The sequence below is a fragment of the Schistocerca cancellata genome, chromosome 9 (assembly GCF_023864275.1).
Source record: "Schistocerca cancellata isolate TAMUIC-IGC-003103 chromosome 9, iqSchCanc2.1, whole genome shotgun sequence".
Taxonomy (NCBI): Eukaryota; Metazoa; Arthropoda; class Insecta; order Orthoptera; family Acrididae; genus Schistocerca; species Schistocerca cancellata.
Window position 1 is genome coordinate 16432692 of NC_064634.1, and position 18790 is coordinate 16451481.

Below are 18790 nucleotides of genomic sequence, written 5' to 3' on the forward strand. Positions count from 1 at the left end.
CACGCCTCCATTACCTGTCTGTGTGTCTTCTGCGGTCCGGACGGCCGCTGGAGCTGCAGAGGCGGAGGCGGCGCTGTGGCTGTCGGTGTCGGCGGCAGACTGACCGCGCCGCTGGCCGCGGCCGCGGGGCTGTCGCTGTCGCTAGGTTCCTGGCCGCCCCCTACCACCGAGGGCGCCCGCCTCCGGACCACCACGTGTCACCCGTCGCCTGCTTAGGCAGAGGGGGGGGGGGAGTCACAGAAATACGGGGTGAGCGTATACTGTTGCCTCGATTACGAAAATCTAGGAACTAGATACAGCTATCCGATTTGTTGCAAACGGTGGCATAACTCAACAAGGTTTTATGTGTACACTTCCATTTTGCACCTCAGTCAAAAGAATTTCAACCGTGGATGGTGTTCTAAAACTGCCTCGCTGAGGGTTATTTGTTCGCCAGTTCTTGGACGAAATCTTTGCGGATCGGTAGAGACGATCCAATGTCGTGTCCGCAACGTTCGCCAGACATAACCCTCTTGACTTTTTTTGTGGGGTTACGTTAAGGATAAAGTGTTCACTTCACCAGTTGCCCATGTGCGGAATCTTACGGCACGAATATGAGATATTGTAGAGGCGGTGACGGAGGGAGATGTTAGCTAATATGTGCAAGGAAATTCAATATCGCCTAGGCGTTCTATGAGCAACAAACAGAACGCATGTGGAATTGTATCTACAAAAAAAAAAGTAGAGTTAATCTAGCACGTGTAACAAACCGCATACTTGTATCTGCCATAGGATGGGTGTCCAACAACTAATGCAACACATTTTTTTTCTGAAAGCAGATTGGCTTTATTCAGGATTCCAATATACCATATCATTCCCCACTCTTTTGGCTGCAAAACCCTGTTTTCCGACATAATCTCCATTCAGTGCAAAGGCCTTACACCACCTTGTACCGCTCTACTAGTGGATGTCGCAACCAACATTTTGCTGGATCATAACCTCCCCATCGTACACGTACTGTTTCGCACGAAGTGCATCTTTCATTGGTCCAACCAGATGTAAGTAGGAAGGTGCGAGATTCTGACTGTAGGTTGGATCAGAACGAGCAGTGCAGTGAAGTTTTGTGAGCTCCTCTCATATGCGCAAACTTGTTTGATGCTTTGCGCTGTCATGCGGAACGAGGAGATTGTTTGCATTTTTGTGGCGACGAACACGCCGAAATCATTTTTCCACAATCCTGAGAGTAGCACAGTACGATTCCGAGTTGATCGTCGAAACCATGTAAGAGGACATAAAACAGAATAGCGCCGTAACGTCGTCGCCACGACTTTACCGGCTGATGGGGTGGCTTGCAAATTTTTCTTCGGGGGAGAAGCGGTGTTGCACCACTCCATGGATTGCCATTTTCTTTCCTGTTCGAAATGATGAACCCGCCTTGCATCGCGTGTGATGATGTTCGACAAAAAAGGCACGGTCAGCTTCGAAACGCTCGAGCAATTCTGCACAGACGGTCGGTCCTTCGTGGCTCTTTACCGTCTCCCGTTAGGCGACGTGGAATCCCGTGGGCGCACCCCTTTGAGTGGGCCAACAGGTGTATCGGCACTGCCGGCAGAGACGTCCAGTTGCCTGTGATCCTTCCACCACCTCGAATGAGCGTGTCGCCGCTGTCCGACGTTGCAGGGGTCACAGGCTGTGTGCGGCCGGCAGATCGCGCAGGTTTCGCGACCTTGTTGCGATGATGACAGACTCTTCCCCGAACGCCTCACCGTACTTTTGTTCACTGCCGGGGCTCAGTAGACATTCTACAGTCGTCCCTGAATATCTGCAGTGCTCTGGTTTTCCGCCAAAAGGAACTCAATAACAGCTCTCTGCTTGGAACGCACCTTTGTTACAGATGCCATTTTGATGGCTAGGTTTTGCGCTACGACCTATCCGATTTTCATGAAACAGTAGGGGCTGAACCGACAATATTCCACGATGTTCCACAAATAAATTCCGCTTTTTTTTCAGCCGAAATTGGCCGAGAAAAACTGTCGCATTACTCATTGAACGGCCCTTGTAGTTCCTTAGAAATAACTTTTTGTATTCAGGGAAAGATTTTACGCTCAACCTGTACTATCCGCACAGGAGCCGCTAGTCCATTATCCACATCTGCAAGTCATTTATCCGCTTCTGAGAATATTAAAGTGCAGTAACCCGGAACTCTGGCGGAACGCTTGTACTTGGTCTTATTCTTCGTGTGCTGAAGCCGAACCTTGTAATTTATATTCCGCTTACTAAGAAAGTAGATGCCGTACGTGACCATGTTTTAGTACAGTAGAGCCTGCCATTGCACGACCTTTTGAACAGAATGAACAGTGTAGTGGGCACGCAATGTGGGGTTGAGAGAAGAACTTTCGAATGTAATGAGGAATAGCTGAAATGAGGTTAAAGATAAAATTAACATAATAACGACGCACGAAGCAAGGAGGGTATAAAAAGCAGACTAGTACAGGCAGAGAGGACGTTCACGCCCAAAATAAGTCTACTGGTAACAAACGTTGGCCTTAATTTGGGGAAGAAAATTGTGAGAAAGTGCGTTTGGAGCACAGCATTGTATTGGTAATGTATCGCGGACTGCAAGGAAACTGGAAAAGAAGAGAATCGAAGCGTTTTTGAGATGCGTTGCTGTAGAAAGATACTGAAAATTAGGTTGACTGATAATATAACAAATGAGGAGGTTCTTAGCAGAATCGACGCGGAAAGGACGTTTGGAAAACGTTGGCAAGAAGAACGGATAAAACGATAGAACATATGTGAAGGCATCTGGAAATACATTACTACAGGGAGCTGTAGAGGGTGAAAACTGTATGTGAAAACAGAAATTGCAATATATCATACAAATAATTGAAGACATTTTGCGCAGGTGTTCCTCTGAGATGAAGAGCTTGGCGCAGGAGAGGAATTCGTTGCAGGCCCCATCAAACCAGCCGCAAGGCTGATGACCCAGTAAAAGTCGATCATATTCTGGAACCTTCCATGAGTTACAGTTTCCTATCGTAATTTACAGTTTTCTGTCATAATTAGTGATATAGATTTATTGATTTTTTTTGAGCAGAACATTTCAGCAACTTTGAAATGAACATAAACAGTCTCTGTAGCAAGAAACCTTTGTTTGTGCGTACCGGTTTCGGTCAGTTACTGCCATCTTGGGACCATATACCATGATGGTAACCGGTGCCGGAGGACGGAGCAGGTGGTACCAACTCCACGAACTGCATACCCGGTTCGTGTAACATATCTGTGGCACTCTTTCCCCTCTTTAACGATAATGCAAAACGAGCTGCCCTTCTTTGATCTTTTTCTGTGTCGTCCGTAAATCCTATGTGATGCAGAGCCCACAGCGCACAGCACTATTCCAGAAGAGCGTGGACAAGCGTAATGTAAGCAGTATCTTTGGTAGACCTGTTGCATTGCCCCAGTGTTCTACCAATAAATCGCAGTCTTTGGTTGGCTTTCCCTACAACATTATCTATGTGGTCGTTCGAATTTAAGTTATTCGTAATTGTAATCCCAATGACTAGCACTATTCAAGATCTATACAAGAAATGGCGGGCTGTAGGGTCAGTTCGGAAGGTGCAGGGTAATAGCTTACCGACAGCGAGGAAATCTGAAACTACAGGCAGAATTCGCATGGAAGTCCCCACAAGTCGGCAAGGAGCTATCGCAGCAGGCTAGTGTATCTCGCACATCGTGTTGTCCTGTACTGAAAGATATGAAATTAAAAGTGTGGTGTGACAGTTGAAATTTGAGGATCACGAAAAAAAAGGTTCATTATTGGCTGTTAACATGAATTGCTAACGGTTATTTGGACCCCTCGATTTACTTCATGTCAAACGAGACCTGCTTTCATTTTTCGGGTTATGTAAACTCCCAGAATTGCAGATACGGTCACAAGACAACGCGCATATTGTGCGTGAAGAACGTCTCCCCTCAGAGAAGATAGGTGTTCGGTGTGCGTTGTCTGGCATGCGCATTTTTGGCCCCATATTTTTAAATTACACCTTAAACAGTGCGAGATATCTAGAGATCTTTGACTCTTCCTATGCACAGTCAACAGATGCAGAGAAGCTGTGTGCAGTATTCCACAAGATGGAGCAACCGCTCAAACATTCTTCCAAAGTGTGACCCACATCAACAACGTGTTCGCTGAAGACAGACAGACTTACCTGTAGAGGCCTGTGGCCTCCAACGTCCCCGGACCTAACATCGTGTGACTTATTTATCGGGCACACCAAAAAGCAAAGTTTATGCTGCCAGACCTCGCACAATCTTAAACGGAACATTACTGGAGAAATCAACATCACACCTGCAGAATGACGGCGTGTTGCTGGCAACGTCATCGCACGAAGTCAGCAATGCGTGGATGCCTGTGGGCGCCACTTCCAGCAAACCAGGTGACTACATATTTTTTAATGTTAGTATTACCTATTTCTTACTACTTGAATTTCGGGCGTGAAGTGTACCAGTCCTATGTGGGACACCATTCATTATTAAATTACAACGGCGACATCGCTTCCATGTAGCTATGGATATAATTAATTCATGAATACTGTTCAATCAAGTTACCTGAAATTAAATGATGGAAATAATTGGGATGAACTTATTAAAAGTAAAGTGACGCCACAAGTTTCAAATCGTGGCGTAGCAGACATTTTGCTTTCTCACAACATATCCATTATATTACTCATTCAGCATTTCTGAACGGTTCTTTACTTACACCATTTCATTTCAGTGTGTGTCAGTTGTTTTTATCTAGTTTCAAATCGTGGCGTAGCAGACATTTTGCTTTCTCACAACATATCCATTATATTACTCATTCAGCATTTCTGAACGGTTCTTTACTTACACCATTTCATTTCAGTGTGTGTCAGTTGTTTTTATCTCTATTGACTCCATTCATTTAATTCCAGAGAATGCAGTTCAATCATCCTACATTCTACACTGAATGAGTGATCTATAAACAGCTAACGGGAGATGTTCAGCATTTCTGAACAGTGCTTTACTTACACCATTCCATTCCAGTGTGTGTTTTTTTCTTAGTACTTTAAAATGAGCAAAAACACTTTCGACTGCAAGAAACGTTTATTTTTGTTGTTACAGATTTCGATCAGTTACAGACCAACCTCACACGTTATACCATAGTGGTAGGCGGTGGGAGAGAACGGAGCAGTCATTAAAAATGCGTTTTTCGCTGTGACAAGATCTTCTTATGAAATTTCAATCACCAACTTTCTCTTCAGAGTGCTAAAATATTTTGTTCGCGGCCTTCTAGATAGGGGGGAGTAATCATCATAACAAGATAAGAGAAATGGGAGTTTGCGTAGAAAGATTTAACTGTTCGCTTTTCCCGTGCGCCGTTGGAGAGTGGAACGGTAAATATATAGATTGACGGTGTTTCGATTAACCCTCTGTCGCACACTTAACTATCAATGTAGATGTAGATACGTCTCTCTTATATGTCTTCGGAATTAACCATTTAATGTTAACAGCACAGGAGAAACACTCGTTCCCATCAAAGCAAAATATTCTGTTCCACGCGATCGGACAGCCGTCTCCGTTAAATCCTTTTCAGTAACGGGGAAATTGATGTGTGTCTTTCTTTCATGCCGAAATCGTTCTGTATTTTTTGAAGCGGAATTGGCGAAGGAGCAATTTTTCCGTCTCAGAGTTGATGAAAATAAGTTTTAACACGTTTACCATGCCAAGCGGTAAGCTAGAGCAGTTACATTGAGTAAGGAAAAAAAAATAAATCTCATTCCGCTGCTTCACCCCGGTGGGTCAGAATGAGAGAGCATCCAAAATACAACGTATATATAAAAAAAAATCATCCGGTTTTTAAACAACCACAACTACTATGTTATTTCAGATATGTACGTGAACAACGTACTGCTGGAAAGAGCAAACTCGCGAGTTCTATATGGCTACCGCTAGGTAGCAGCAGTGTGTGCCCCACTTCAGTTCTAGTAAAAATGAAGTCGGGACAACAGAAAGCGTTTTGTGTTCTACGTTTTGCGCAGTGCGGTCAGTAATAACTGTTCAGCGTCGCTTTCGTAATAGGTATGGTGTGGGTCTTCCTACAGCACAGAGCATTACACGATGGCATGAAAAATTCCGAGAAACAGGGTGTCTGTGTAAAGGCAGACCGCCGGGCCGTCCCCTAGTGTCTCCCAGACGTCGAATGCATCCGCCACAGTTTCACAAGAAGTCCGCAGGAATCCGTTGTCCGTGCAACGCGACAGCTCAACGTGCTGCCGATGTCCGTCTGGCGTGTGTTGCGTCGACATTTGCTCATGAAACCGTACAAAATCCAGCTACTGCAAGCTCTTCGTGAAGGTGACAAATAACGACGTAATTTCGTTCGCGACAAGATGGAGGATGGACAGTTTCCTTCCACGCTTAGTGTTTAGTGACGAGCCAAAATTCCATGTGAGAGTATGGGGTACGGAACCACATGAGAGGGATTTTTTTTCCAAAATGTAATGTGTTTTGCACAGTTTCACGGGAAAAGGTGTATGGTTGGTTATTTGATTGGGTTAAGGGGAATGGTGGGATGGAGGGGGGGGGGGGGGGGGCAAACTGCTAGGTCATCGGTCCAGGTGCATGGTCCATTTTTCTCTGCTGAGAACACTGTTACAGGAAGCACATGTCTCGATATGCTGTAGGACTTTCTTTTCCCACAGCTTTAGATTGATTCGAACGACTTCGTTTACCAACAGCATGGGGCTCCCGCCACACTCGCGTCTGGAAGAGCGGGAATTTTTAAATCAAAGGACTACTCAACGGTGGATCGATCACACTGCACCGAATGATTCGGCCTTACATTACTGGCCTCTAAGGTCACTGGACCTGACTGTATGTTATTATTTCTTGTGGGTATTTATAAAAGATTCTCTTTATGTGCTTCCGTTTCAAGAACAATGAATGAACTCAGACATCGCATAACAGTAGCTGTGGAAGCTGTAACTCTAGACATGCTCGCTGCAGGGTGAGAACAATTTGAGTAACGCATTGACATGCCCTGCATCTCAAGGGGAGCATATTGAACACCTATGAAAAGGTATGAAAAAAACTTTATGTTTCCCGTTCATCAAAAAACAAAATTCATTGTATATGTTTATTAGCCCCCCACGAACCATGGACCTTGCCGTTGGTGGGGAGGCTTGCGTGCCTCAGCGATACAGATGGCCGTACCGTAGGTGCAACCACAACGGAGGGGTATCTGTTGAGGGGCCAGACAAACATGTGGTTCCTGAAGAGGGGCAGCAGCCTTTTCAGTAGTTGCAGGGGCAACAGTCTGGATGATTGGCTGATCTGGCCTTGTAACATTAACCAAAACGGCCTTGCTGTGCTGGTACTGCGAACGGCTGAAAGCAAGGGGAAACTACAGCCGTAATTTTTCCCGAGGACATGCAGCTCTACTGTATGATTAAATGATGATGGCGTCCTCTTGGGTAAAATATTCCGGAGGTAAAATAGTCCCCCATTCGGATCTCTGGGCGAGGACTACTCAGGAGGACGTCGTTATCAGGAGAAAGAAAACTGGAGTTCTACGGATCGGAGCGTGGAATGTCAGATCCCTTAATCGGGCAGGTAGGTTAGAAAATTTAAAAAGGGAAATGGATAGGTTAAAGTTAGATATAGTGGGAATTAGTGAAGTTCGGTGGCAGGAGGAACAAGACTTTTGGTCAGGTGATTACAGGGTTATAAATACAAAATCAAATAGGGGTAATGCAGGAGTAGGTTTAATAATGAATAAAAAAATAGGAGTGCGGGTTAGCTACTACAAACAGCATAGTGAACGCATTATTGTGGCCAAGATAGACACGAAGCCCATGCCTACTACAGTAGTACAAGTTTATATGCCAACTACCTCTGCAGATGATGAAGAAATAGATGAAATGTATGACGAGATAAAAGAAATTATTCAGGTAGTGAAGGGAGACGAAAATTTAATAGTCATGGGTGACTGGAATTCGTCAGTAGGAAAAGGGAGAGAAGGAAACATAGTAGGTGAATATGGATTGAGGGGAAGGAATGAAAGAGGAAGCCGCCTTGTAGAATTTTGCACAGAGCATAACTTAATCATAGCCAACACTTGGTTCAAGAATCATAAAAGAAGGTTGTATACCTGGAAGAATCCTGGAGATACTAAAAGGTATCAGATAGATTATATAATGGTAAGACAGAGATTTAGGAACCAGGTTTTAAATTGTAAGACATTTCCTGGGGCAGATGTGGATTCTGACCACAATCTATTGGTTATGAAATGCAGATTGAAACTGAAGAAACTGCAAAAAGGTGGGAATTTAAGGAGATGGGACCTGGATAAACTGAAAGAACCAGAGGTTGTACAGAGTTTCAGGGAGAGCATAAGAGAACAATTGACAGGAATGGGGGAAAGAAATACAGTAGAAGAAGAATGGGTAGCTCTGAGGGATGAAGTAGTGAAGGCAGCAGAGGATCAAGTAGATAAAAAGACGAGGGCTAATAGAAATCCTTGGGTAACAGAAGAAATATTGAATTTAATTGATGAAAGGAGAAAATATAAAAATGCAGTAAATGAAGCAGGCAAAAAGGAATACAAACGTCTCAAAAATGATATCGACAGGAAGTGCAAAATGGCTAAGCAGGGATGGCTAGAGGACAAATGTAAGGATGTAGAGGCTTGTCTCACTAGGGGTAAGATAGATACTACCTACAGGAAAATTGAAGAGACCTTTGGAGAAAAGAGAGACACTTGTATGAATATCAAGAGCTCAGATGGCAACCCAGTTCTAAGCAAAGAAGGGAAGGCAGAAAGGTGGAAGGAGTATATGGAGGGTTTATACAAGGGCGATGTACTTGAGGACAATATTATGGAAATGGAAGAGAATGTAGATGAAGACGAAATGGGAGATAAGATACTGCGCGAAGAGCTTGACAGAGCACTGAAAGGCCTGAGTCAAAACAAGGCCCCGGGAGTAGACAACATTCCATTTGAACTACTGATGGCCTCGGGAGAGCCAGTCATGACAAAACTCTACCATCTGGTGAGCACGATGTATGAGACAGGCGAAATACCCTCAGACTTCAAGAAGAATATAATAATTCCAATCCCAAAGAAAGCAGGTGTTGACAGATGTGAAAATTACCGAACTATCAGTTTAATAAGTCACAGCTGCAAAATACTAACGCGAATTCTTTACAGACGAATGGAAAAACAGGTAGAAGCCGGCCTCGGGGAAGATCAGTTTGGATTCCGTAGAAATGTTGGAACACGTGAGGCAATACTGACCTTACGACTTATCTTAGAAGAAAGATTAAGAAAAGGCAAACCTACGTTTCTAGCATTTGTAGACTTAGAGAAAGCTTTTGACAATGTTAACTGGAATACTCTCTTTCAAATTCTGAAGGTGGCAGGGGTAAAATACAGGGAGCGAAAGGCTATTTACAGTTTGTACAGAAACCAGATGGCAGTTTTAAGAGTCGAGGGGCATGAAAGGGAAGCAGTGGTTGGGAAAGGAGTAAGACAGGGTTGTAGCCTCTCCCCGATGTTATTCAATCTGTATATTGAGCAAGCAGTAAAGGAAACAAAAGAAAAATTCGGAGTAGGTATTAAAATTCATGGAGAAGAAGTAAAAACTTTGAGGTTCGCCGATGACATTGTAATTCTGTCAGAGACAGCAAAGGACTTGGAAGAGCAGTTGAACGGAATGGACAGTGTCTTGAAAGGAGGATATAAGATGAACATCAACAAAAGCAAAACGAGGATAATGGAATGTAGTCAAATTAAGTCGGGTGATGCTGAGGGAATTAGATTAGGAAATGAGACACTTAAAGTAGTAAAGGAGTTTTGCTATTTAGGGAGGAAAATAACCGATGATGGTCGAAGTAGAGAGGATATAAAATGTAGACTGGCAATGGCAAGGAAAGCGTTTCTCAAGAAGAGGAATTTGTTAACATCGAGTATAGATTTAAGTGTCAGGAAGTCGTTTGTGAAAGTATTTGTATGGAGTGTAGCCATGTATTGAAGTGAAACATGGACGATAACTAGTTTGGACAAGAAGAGAATAGAAGCTTTCGAAATGTGGTGCTACAGAAGAATGCTGAAGATAAGGTGGGTAGATCACGTAACTAATGAGGAGGTATTGAATAGGATTGGGGAGAAGAGAAGTTTGTGGCACAACTTGACTAGAAGAAAGGATCGGTTGGTAGGACATGTTTTGAGGCATCAAGGGATCACAAATTTAGCACTGGAGGGCAGTGTGGAGGGTAAAAATCGTAGGGGGAGACCAAGAGATGAATACACTAAGCAGATTCAGAAGGATGTAGGTTGCAGTAGATACTGGGAGATGAAGAAGCTTGCACAGGATAGAGTAGCATGGAGAGCTGCATCAAACCAGTCTCAGGACTGAAGACCACAACAACAAACAACATGTTTATTAGTTTAATAAATATAGAAGTGCCAAATCGGATGATTCCTTTTGATGCCTCCTGTACAGTACTCACTCTTTGACAGAATTGGCCTGACGTTTTCGTTCGAGATTAGCGTCCCGGCGACGATGTGAGCATTGAACCGCACAATTGTTGTGATGGCAGCTTTTGACAATGTGTGACGCCACGTAATACTCCCGCAATTAAGCAGATATTTTGTGTACCCTTTTGTCACCGTAAAATCGTCTTCACCATTTGTACAAAGAAAATATTTATTTTGTATCAGCTGGTTCACAGCCACCATACTCGAGGTATACTAAACGTACAGCATCTGATGCGCCGTTACGCCGCTACACGCTTTGTAATGCCACCTGGTGGCAAAAATGTCTTGTCGGTCTACAATCTGCAGAATTCTGTCTGTAGCCTGCGAATGTTTGTTTCACATACAACCAGAAACGCTATATGTACGCGCAGCAGTCGTTCCTGATTAGGTGTAACACAGTTTGTGCCAAGTCAACTTACTCACCGTGGAGTGCTATAGCTATGTATTACTATGTTTTATAAAATATTTTTGCGTCTTCTTACCTCCCGGCCCGCAGCGTAGGATACGTCATAATTAGACGTTTTAACGAATTATTCCAGGCAAACTTCTAATAGTTTAATTAGTAGTGATTCTTGCTTTCTACAAACTTGTTTCGCCTATAGCTCCATTTCAAGTAAACGTCTAGTTGGAATAAATGCCCATATCGCATCAGTGAGTGAATTGTCGACTGTTTGATGCTAGACTTGTATGTCACCTAATTACTATTTGTGTAGAATTTTTCCGCGAAGTGCTTTTAACAGCTAGACTGACGATATTTCACAGAAAAAACTGTACAGAAATAGTAGTTACGTGACTTATAATCTTCACCAAAGAAGACGAAGTAAATTTTCCTGAATTCCAATCAAGAACAACTGCCAAGATGAGAAACATAGAAGTAGATATTATTTTTTTTATTTTTTATTTTTTTTTTATTTTTTTCTTTTTCTTTTTTTCTTTTTTTCTTTAACATTAATACTGTATAACATGTTATATGCCCTTAATGTTCTGTAGAAACTGAAATTTGTTAAATCTGAGTATGCCTGGTTAGGTGTAAGAGAGGGCCTGAAGGCCCTAATCTTGCCAGGTAAAATAAATGCATAAATAAATAAATAAATAAATAAATAGATAGATATCCTCGGTGTTGCAAAGTAGCTTAAAGCACTTATTAAAGGCAAGGTCTCCGGTCCAGACTGTATACCAGTCAGGTTCCTTTCAGAGTATGCTTATACAATAGCTCCATATTTAGCAATTATATACAACCGCTCGCTCATAGAAAGATCCGCACCTAAAGACTGGAAAACTGCTCAAGTCACACCAATACCCAGAAGGGGAAGTAGGAGTAATCCACTGAATTACAGGCCCATATCACTAACGTCGATTTGCAGTAGAGTTCTGGAACATGAACTGTGTTCGAACATTATGAAGTACCCCGAGGAAAACGATTTATCGGCACTGATCCAGAATATGTCGCTCTCGTGAAACACAACTAACTCTTTATACTGAGTGTATCGACAGCGGATGTCAAATTGACTCCATATTTTTAGATTTCCAGAAGGTTTTCGACACTCTTCCTCACAAGCGTATGCTAACCAAACTGCGTGCTTATTGAGTATCGCCTCAGTTGTGAGACTTGATTCGTGACTTTTTGTCAGAAAGGTCACAGTTCGTAGTAGTAGACGGAAAGTCGGCGAGTAAAACAGAAGTTGGTTTGGGTTGGGTTGATTTGGGGGAAGAGACCAAACAGCCAGGTCATCGGTCTTATAGGATTAGGGAAGGATGGGGAAGGAAGTCGGCCGTGCCCTGTCAAAGGAACCATCCTGGAATTTGCCTGAAGCGATTTAGGGAAATCACGGAATACCTAAATCAGGATGGCCGGAAGTGGGATTGAACCGTCGTAGTCCCGAATGCGAGTCCAGTGCACGAACTACTGCGCCACCTCGCTCGGCAAAACAGAAGTAATATCCGGCGTTCCCCAAGAAAATGTTACAGGTCTTCTATTGTTCGTGATGTATATTAACGACATAGGAGACAATTTGGATGGATCTCTTAGATTTTTTGCAGATGATGCTGTCATTTACCGTCTTGTAAAGTCATCAGACGACCAAAACGAATTGCAAAATGATTCAGATAAGTTATCTGTATAGTGCAAAAAGTGGCAATTGACCAAGAATAAAGAAAAATGTGAAGTTATTCTCATGAGTACTAAAAGAAATCCGCTAAATTTCGATTACGGATAACTCTTACAAATCTGAAGGCTGTAAATTCAACTAAATACTTAGGTATTACAACTACAAATAACCTAAACTGGAACGATCACGTAATGTTGTGGGTAGAGCAAACCAAGGACTGCGATTCATTGACGGAACACTTGGAAGGTGCAACAGGTCTACTAAAGAGAGTGCTTACACCACGCTTGTCCGCCCTATCCTGGAGTATTGCTGTGCGGTGTGGGATCCGCATCAGGTGGGACTGACGGATGACATCGAAAAAGTTCAGAGAAGGACAGCTCGTTTCAGTACCCCGTCTGCTACCTTCCAAACTTTGCAGAACCTCTCCTGCGTGAGCGGGACGTGAGTCGTGTTTGGGTAGGTCAGCTGGTAGAGCACTTGCCTGCGAAAGGCAAAGGCCCCAAGTTCGAGGCTCGGCCCGACACACAGTTTTAATCTGCCAGGTAGTTTCACTATCTCACTTATTTCGCGATAATATAAAAAGAGCTGCCAGTCTTTGAAGTTTTTCTATGTCCTCCGGCAATCCTGTCTGGCAAGGATCCGATACTGCGCAGCACTACTCCAAAAGACGACGGACAAGCGTAGTGTACGCAGTCTCTTTAGAAGATCTGTTGCATTTTCTAAGTTTTCTGCCAGTACAATGTAGTCTTTGGTTTGCTTTCCGCACAACATTATCTATGTGATCGTTCCGACTTAAGCTGTTTGTAATTGTAACGCCTAATTATTTGGTCGAATTGAAATCCTTTATATTTGTGTGATTTATGGTGTGTTCGTGTCGACCAACTCACACTTTTCCTCATTGACAGACAATTGCCACTTCTTACACCATTCAGATGTCGTGTATAAATTCTGCAAATGGTTTTGATCTTCTAATGACTTTACTAGACTGTAAATGACAGCATCATCTGTAAACGGTCTGAGAGGGCTGCTCAGATTACTTCCTTGAATGCTTTTGTAGACTAGGAATAAGTGAGAGCCGGTAACACTTCCTTTTGGAACGCTGGATGTGCTTGGCTCGATGATTTTCAGTCTATTACTGCGAACTGTGACCTTTCATAGAGAAAATCACGGATCCAGTCACACTGAAGTCATGATCCTTGCGAAACGACAGGAGGTGATCACTGCTTGGTCCAATGTCTTACATCTGACCATCGATATAAAAAAGAGTTAGGGCAGTTTTGATACTGTTTGCTGGTCTTATAGCCTTGTCTGGCTGAATTGACGGGGAAGATTAAAAAAAGAGCTGTGCGCTACATCACGAGTTTAATGAGCACGACACTAAATAGATGAACTAACTTCAGTGGAAGACAGATCATCGCATAGAGACCGTTTCTCACAATTTCGAAAGCCTTCATTCCAGTACAAGAAGGAAACCTCCGTGTAACCTGCATCGCTCGTAACTTCCAGGAGTGATGACAACGCAGGAATCCGCACGTATCCAGACGGATACCGGCTGTCTTCTTTCCACGCGCACTATGCAGTTCGAAGAACTAAAGAAAAGGAAGATTAGAGTTTAATGTCCGTCGATAACGAGATGATTAGGCTCGAAGCAAAAGCTCGGCTTACGAAACTAAACTCCACACCCCCAATTCTTTAAAGAATCGAAGCCCCATGTACAAATCGTCTTCAAACGTCTGGTTACACTGAGTTGACAAAAGTCACGCGCTACCTGCTAATATCGTGTCGTGCACAAACTGACCCCTTGATTACGTCTCATAATACACTCCTGGAAATTGAAATAAGAACACCATGAATTCATTGTCCCAGGAAGGGGAAACTTTATTGACACATTCCTGGGGTCAGATACATCACATGATCACACTGACAGAACCACAGGCACATAGACACATAGACACAGGCAACAGAGCATGCACAATGTCGGCACTAGTACAGTGTATATCCACCTTTCGCAGCAATGCAGGCTGCTATTCTCCCATGGAGACGATCGTAGAGATGCTGGATGTAGTCCTGTGGAACGGCTTGCCATGCCATTTCCACCTGGCGCCTCAGTTGGACCAGCGTTCGTGCTGGACGTGCAGACCGCGTGAGACGACGCTTCATCCAGTCCCAAACATGCTCAATGGGGGACAGATCCGGAGATATTGCTGGCCAGGGTAGTTGACTTACACCTTCTAGAGCACGTTGGGTGGCACGGGATACATGCGGACGTGCATTGTCCTGTTGGAACAGCAAGTTCCCTTGCCGGTCTAGGAATGGTAGAACGATGGGTTCGATGACGGTTTGGATGTACCGTGCACTATTCAGTGTCCCCTCGACGATCACCAGTGGTGTACGGCCAGTGTAGGAGATCGCTCCCCACACCATGATGCCGGGTGTTGGCCCTGTGTGCCTCGGTCGTAATGATTGTGGCGCTCACCTGCACGGCGCCAAACACGCATACGACCATCATTGGCACCAAGGCAGAAGCGACTCTCATCGCTGAAGACGACACGTCTCCATTCGTCCCTCCATTCACGCCTGTCGCGACACCACTGGAGGCGGGCTGCACGATGTTGGGGCGTGAGCGGAAGACGGCCTAACGGTGTGCGGGACCGTAGCCCAGTTTTATGGAGACGGTTGCGAACGGTCCTCGCCGATACCCCAGGAGCAACAGTGTCCCTAATTTGCTGGGAAGTGGCGGTGCGGTCCCCTACGGCACTGCGTAGGATCCTACGGTCTTGGCGTGCATCCGTGCGTCGCTGCGGTCCGGTCCCAGGTCGACGGGCACGTGCACCTTCCGCCGACCACTGGCGACAACATCGATGTACTGTGGAGACCTCACGCCCCACGTGTTGAGCAATTCGGCGGTACGTCCACCCGGCCTCCCGCATGCCCACTATACGCCCTCGCTCAAAGTCCGTCAACTGCACATACGGTTCACGTCCACGCTGTCGCGGCATGCTACCAGTGTTAAAGACTGCGATGGAGCTCCGTATGCCACGGCAAACTGGCTGACACTGACGGCGGCGGTGCACAAATGCTGCGCAGCTAGCGCCATTCGACGGCCAACACCGCGGTTCCTGGTGCGTCCGCTGTGCCGTGCGTGTGATCATTGCTTGTACAGCCCTCTCGCAGTGTCCGGAGCAAGTATGGTGGGTCTGACACACCGGTGTCTGTTCTTTTTTCCATTTCCAGGAGTGTAGTTCGAGGGGTGGTCAAATGACTCGTTGCAACTGTCCGGAATATTCCTCAAACAATATGCGAACAACTGTGGCGCATTGTCAGCCATATAAATTCCATCGTTTCGGGGGAACACGAATTACATGAACGGGTGCAGATGGTCTGCAAGTACTGCAACATAACCGTTCCCAGTAACGATCGGTTCAGTTGGACTAGAGGTTCTAGGCGCTTCAGTCCGGGACCACACGGCTGATATGGTCGCAGGTTCGAATCCTGCCTCGGGCACGGGTGTGTGTGATGTCCTTAGGTTGGTTAGGTTTAAGTAGTTCTAAGCCTAGGGGACTGATGACCTCAGATGTTATGTCCCATAGTGGTTAGAGTCATTTGAACCATCTGACTAGAGGATGCAGACCATCCCATGTAAACACAGCCCATATCGTAATGGAGCCATCAGGAGCTCGCTCAGTGCCCTGCGTAGCTCCGTGGGGTCTGCGCCACACTGGAACCCTACCGCCAGCTCTTACTAACTGAAATCGGGCCTCGGCTGACCAGGTCACGGTTGTTCCAGCCGCCTATAGTGCGCGTCATATATCTTGGCGGCCGAGTTTAGGTTCGTTCTGCGCATCTGACGTCACAAAACACAGTCAGCCAATGAACAGAGAACGACGTTGCCAGATCTCGACTGCAGTGCAGAGCACGGACGAGTGTATTCAGTTCTAGAAACGTTAAGTCATAAATAAAGTAATAGAACAAAAGCAATGTCTTGATAGCAGACTTTCTTTTATAGAATGTTTGGAAAAAGCATTCTTTATACCAATTGCTTCATATTCTATTAATTAATTAAACCAAACAAGCAATAAGACTCCTAATTCAGGCGATAGCAAGGAAAGGTGTTTGTTTCAATCTCACGAACTGCTTTTTCGCAATAAAGAACAGCGGTAATTGTTTATTTCCTATTGTACTTCGACGAAACGTGAGTAATTCATAGTCATACCAACAGTGTTTATAAGTAGTTGCGTGAGTGTTAGAGTCCTTATGGAGATACTCTGTTCGATGAGCTGAGGTGGCGGAACGGTTAAGGTGTTGGGCTGTCAAGCGGAAGGTTATGAGTTCAAACCTTGTGTGGTGCTTAATATTTTCTTTATTTTAAAACAATATTGGAGTGCCTTACTTCACGAATTTTATTCGTTTGAATGAAATTTCTAGTGCTTTGCCTCTTCATCAACTTTTTCGCTGCTGCTGACATGTGCTCCCCGCATACCGCGCTGTGCGCGATTTTGTCATCACTGCACTTCTCGCTTGTGCAGACACATGGTGTTCCCACTGCTTTGACACACAAAAACTATTTGGCCAAAAAATTTGATTTTTACACGTCTTCTTGACTGATACCTTCCCCCCATAAATGACTTAATTTTGTTTTGATGTGCAGCATTAAATGTAGTAAACCATTGCACGAAATTTTGAAGAGTTTGCAGAGGTAAAAGTCCATAGCGTATACTTTCCGTATGGTCGATTTTAGTTGCCACAATGTTGAGAATGAAATGTGGACAAGATACCTAAATTTCATATAATATTTACTGTATAACAATATCTCATTTAATTTAAGTACCACATAGGTGTCGTATGTAATATTGAGAAATATTCCGTCTTTCGCGACTGTAATAAAAGTTTTATTTACCCAGGGCGCGTTTGGATTTATTTTAAAGCACTTCTATCGGTGAAAGCTATGGCACATACACAATGGTATTCATGTTCTGTTTCTTGTTTTTGTTCCACAGTCGCAGTTTTACCAATGGTATTGAAATATATCCCTCTTCTGCAACTGTAATAAGCGACTTATTTAGACCAGTCGCGTTTCTCTCTTTTGAAGCATCATAAGAGGACTGTATTTTGTGTCCTCCATTGCCAAGTCACCTTTCGTAGTTTTGTGCTGCGGTAGCACAATATTCAACGTTTGTGTTGGCTCATCAGTGTTTTAGCAAATAAATGCTGTTTGTGTGTGCCACACACAAAATTATATTTGACATAGCTCTGAGCACTTCACTGACAGACGGAATATTCAAGTCCTAATGTTTTTGTAAGTCCACAGTTTTGTTTAATGTATTTTGTCTACTTCCTTTTGATTGATTGAAGTGCTTTAAAATAAAGCCAAACGTGCCCAGTGTAAGTAAAACTTTCGTTACAGTCGCGAAAGGTGGAATATTTCTCAATATTACATACGACACTTATGTGGTACTTAAATTAAATGAAATATATAGGTATCTTGTCCACATTTCATTCTCAACATTGTGGCAACTAAAATCGACCATCCGGAAAGTATACTCTATGGACTTAACCTCTGCAAACTCTTCAAAATTTCGTGCAATGGTTTACTGTATTTAATGCTGCATAATAACTGCGTTGAACATCGAAACAAAATTAAGTCATTTATGGGGGGAAGGTATCAGTCAAGAAGATAGGTAAAAATCTAATTTTTGAGCCAAATAGTTTTTGTGGAATCGAATGATAAAGAGTGTCAAAGCAGTCGGAACACAGTGTGTCTGCACAGGCGAGCAGTGCAGTGACAAAATCGCCCACAGCGCGGAATGCAGGGAGCACGTCTTTGTAGCAGCGAAAGGGTTACTGCGGCCGTGGTGGCTTTACTTCATGAACTGCGCGCTCCCCCCTAAATGTAAGCGTGCAAACTATGCTATACTATGGCGCTGCTTCTCTTGGCGCGTGCGTCGTGTGCAACTGGCAACGCAGCAATCTCCCGCGTCTAGGCGGGCATGCGCGAGCCGCCAAGATAAATGAATTGAACTATAGTGCTCAACCGATACGGTGACGAGTCCAGGAGGGGCGCTGCAGGCGCTGTCGCGCTGTCAGCAGCGGCACTCGCGTCGGTCGTGTCTGCTGCCGTAGCCCCTTAACGTCAGATGTCACCGCA

At 44.3% G+C, this 18790-nt stretch overlaps 1 protein-coding gene across 2 annotated transcripts in view; it reads right to left on the reverse strand.

Moving 5' to 3' along the window:
- Positions 1-88, reverse strand: part of LOC126101074 (glucose dehydrogenase [FAD, quinone]-like) — a 138711-nt gene extending 138623 nt beyond the window's left edge. The window contains exon 1 of one of the 2 annotated variants that reach the window (XM_049911749.1): positions 15-88. The gene's annotated coding sequence lies outside the window, so the exon portion shown is untranslated. The remainder of the gene's footprint in view (positions 1-14) is intronic. The other variant, XM_049911750.1, reaches the window with a different exon arrangement.
- Positions 89-18790: the final 18702 nt, after the last annotated feature.